This window comes from Podarcis filfolensis (genome assembly GCF_964270895.1).
Source record: "Podarcis filfolensis genome assembly, chromosome: 13".
Taxonomy (NCBI): Eukaryota; Metazoa; Chordata; class Lepidosauria; order Squamata; family Lacertidae; genus Podarcis; species Podarcis filfolensis.
Genome location: NC_139615.1, coordinates 4,322,137 through 4,325,968, shown reverse-complemented (window position 1 = coordinate 4,325,968; position 3,832 = coordinate 4,322,137). Strand labels below are relative to the sequence as shown.

General features: G+C 50.6%; 1 long non-coding RNA gene across 1 annotated transcript; it reads right to left on the bottom strand.

The window, feature by feature from the left end:
* Positions 1–671: 671 nt before the first annotated feature.
* LOC310747637 lies at positions 672–3,126 on the bottom strand. The gene is made up of 2 exons (XR_014540969.1): positions 2,537–3,126; positions 672–1,646 (listed from the first exon to the last, which is right to left on the bottom strand). It is a non-coding gene; the product is annotated as an uncharacterized lncRNA (long non-coding RNA).
* Positions 3,127–3,832: the final 706 nt, after the last annotated feature.

The window sequence follows — 3,832 nt, the reverse complement described above, 5'->3', positions numbered from 1 at the left end:
AGGGCTGAGATGGGGTCTTTCTGAATTACCCACAATGCCCAGTCTTCCCCAACCTGTCGCTCTCCGGATGGTTTGGACTCCCAATTCCCATCAGCCCCAGCCAGCACAGCCATTTTGGCCTGATAGGAGTTGCAGTCCAAAATAGCTATGTTGGCCTGGGGTTGATGAGAGTTGGAGTCCCCAATAGTCACACGGGCTGAAGTTATGGGGAGTTATGGTCCAAAATGGCCGCACTGGCTGGAGCTGATGGGATTTGGAGTCCCCAGTAGTCACATGAGCTGAAGTTATGGGGAGTTATGGTCCAAAATGGCCGCACTGGCTGGAGCTGATGGGATTTGGAGGCCCCAGTAGTCACATGAGCTGAAGTTACGGGGAGTTATGGTCCAAAATGGCCGCACTGGCTGGGGCTGATGGGAGTTGAGAGTCCCCAATGGCCACACTAACTGGGGCTGATGGGAGCTGTAGCTCAAAATGTAGTCGCTTATTTATGGCGGAAGTATTTCCAATCTGCACTTTTCATAATACTGTACCAAGGCGAGGAGCACGACATGTGAACTGATCGTAAAATCAGCAAAAGCATTCCAAAAAACATCGTTAAAATATAGTTTAAACGGCTGTGATGGCTGGGCCTGAGGGGAGTTGTAGTCTTGAAATATACTCGGAGTCGAGTGTGCATTTCATGCTCTTTATTCAGCTCACAGTAGGAATGGAAGTTTCCCCAAAATGTCTGCTTTATATACATTATTTACACAATGAGCCCCACGTGATTGGCTAATTCCAGGATTCTCCTGTAGGCCAATCAGGTTGCGGATTCACTTCCACCTGGAGTTGGATTGGGTGGCTCCTGCGGACCAATCAGACCGCTGCATTCTGGATTCTATTGTTCTAGGACCAATCAGACTGCTGCATTCTGGATTCTATTGTTCTAGGACCAATCAGACTGCTGCATTCTGGATCCTATTGTTCTAGGACCAATCAGACTGCTGCATTCTGGATCCTATTGTTCTAGGACCAATCAGACTGCTGAAATTTGGATCCTATTCAACTCAGTACATAACAAGTCCAAAACAGGCTGGTGCGCACCAGGTGTGCCCCACAGCAACACAAGGTTAAAAAGAGGGCTCGCTCCAGCCGCCTGGTGCTGCTTTGAGTGCCGAACCAGACAAAAGGGGGGGACCCCACAGTCGCCATCATCAGGGCTCCGGGGCCCCGAGGTGCCCTGAGGCCGGGTGCTGCCATGAAGCCCACCCAGCCTAGAGAGGTGAGGGTGGCCATGGCTGTTAGGCCTCATCTCTGGAACAATTTCCCCCAAAAGAGGGAGCAGGCCCCATCACCCTTGGCTTTTAAACACCAGGGCAAAATTTTCTCCTGATCTTGCCTTTCGTAAGACCTTGCCTTTGATCGATTGATCGGTTTTTCGACTGATCGCTGCTCTCTTGGTTTGCTTTCCAACGGAGCCTGAGTTTTAACGCTTTCCTTTCTTTCTTTCTTACGAACGTGCAAAGAACGAACGCTGCGTATTTCTGGCGCGAGCTCGTTCTAAAACAACAACAACAGTTGACTCTTTAACACTGTAAATGTTTAATTTTGTTGGTACTTTCTGTGCCTCCCTTTGGCGACATTTGCAGGAAAGCGACTAACAGATGCTGTAAATAAAACAATGCGAGATTTCTGTTCAAACACCTACAATGGTGGTTCCCCCCCCCCTCCATATGCCCCCTTAACTTGGGGGCATCAGGATAAAAAATGCTGCAGCGTGGAGTTGTTTCCCTTTTCCAGGATACTCTATTCCGTGCACCCTGCCACCCCTCTCTCCAAGCAGACAGTCTTCTGTGGCTGCTGAGCACGGTCAAGGCACACTGCGTCCCCCCCCATCCTGTAGAGTTTTTTCTCTCTCTCAAATTCCCCAAACTTCATGGTTTAGCCCCTTGACGTCTCCTCCCTGGTACATGGGATGCTGCTAATTTAGAGTCATAGAACAGGGACTCCCAAAAGCCATCTAGTCCAGCATCATAGCTAAATAATGTGTTATGTACTGAGTTGAATAGGATCCAAACTGCAGCAGTCTGATTGGTCCTAGAACAATAGGATCCAAAAGGCAGCAGTCTGATTGGTCCTAGAACAATAGGATTCAGAATGCAGCAGTCTGATTGGTCCTAGAACAATAGGATCCAAAAGGCAGCAGTCTGATTGGTCCTAGAACAATAGGATTCAGAATGCAGCAGTCTGATTGGTCCTAGAACAATGCAGCAGTATGATTGGTTGGCAGGAACCACCCAATCATGCTCCAGATAGAAGTGAATCCACAACCTGATTGGCTTACAGTAGAATTCCGGAATTAGCCAATCATGTGCAGCCCATTGTGTAAATAATGTATATAAAGCAGATACTTTGAGGGGACTTTCATTCATTCCTCCTCACCACTATGAGCTGAATAAAGAGCATGAAATCACTTTGCGACTCTGAGTATATTTCGTAATGCCTGACAGATGGCCCTCCAACTCTACTTAAAAATCTCCAAGGATGGAGAACCCACCATCTCGCAAGGCAGTCCGTTCCACAGTCAAACAGCTCTTACTGTCAAAAAGGTCTTCCTGATGTTGAGTCAGAATCTCTTTTATTGTAACTTGAAGTCGTGGGTTCGAGTCCCTCCGGAGCAGGAGAAAACAAGCTTCCATGGGACATCCTTTAAGATGTTTGATCTCCTCTCTCAGTCTCCTTTTTCCCAGGCTAAGCACACCCAGTTCCCTCAACCGTTCCTCATCAGGCTTGGTTTCCAGGCCTTGGACCATCACAGCCGCCTCCTCTGCGCACCTTCCCGCTTCTCAATACCCGTCTCAAATTGTGGTGCCCAGAACTGGACACAGGATTCCCGGTGTGTTTGGACACATGGGATGCGGGACGCGGGTGGCGCTGTGGTCTAAACCACAGAGCCTAGGACTTGCCGATCAGAAGGTCGGCGGTTCGAATCCCCACGACGGGGTGAGCTCCCGTTGCTCGGTCCCCGCTCCTGCCAACCTAGCAGTTCGAAAGCACATCAAAGTGCGAGTAGATAAATAGGTACCACTCCGGCAGGAAGGGAAACGGCGTTTCCGTGCGCTCCTCTGGTTCGCCAGAAGTGGCTTAGTCCTGCTGGCCACATGACCCAGAAGCTGTACGCCGGCTCTCTCGGCCAGTAAAGCGAGATGAGCGCCGCAACCCCAGAGTCGGCCACGACTGGACCTAATGGTCAGGGGTCCTTGGACACATGGAGGAAAGAGCTGTCAAGAGCTACTAGCCATGACAGTTATGTTCTGCTGTCACAGTCAGAGGCAGCAAACTGCTGCGAGATCAGGAGGCCGGACTAGGCCTCTTTGGCCTGATCCTGCGGGTCTGTTCTGATGTTCTTAGATAGATGGGTGGCTGAATGGATGGCTTTGACCCAGATGGACTTCAACAGACCGTCTTCCCCATACCCCATGACTTACGAAGGCACATCACACTCCAAAATCACACATTCCCAAAGGATTTCCCCAGCTTTCCTGATCTTCTCCATCCATTGCTCATTGTAGGTCCCCCTCCTCACCCCAGATCCAGGAATAAAACCTTTGCACAAGGGTATCTGGTTCCCTCTCCCCTCCCCTGGGCTGTGGATTCTTACGCCTGCTTTCTCGCCTAGGGAACCCAGGCGTCCGGGCTGCCAGTCAACACCTTCCTCTAAGAGGGCAGCCATGATCCTCCCGAGGAGGAGCGGCTGGGAGGGTGTGAGTTGTGGAGGGAGGCAGCTAGAAAAATGCAGCCACCCTCTTCCTCTCCAAGAGGGAGCCTGGGGGTCAGGGCATCTTGCTTGGCA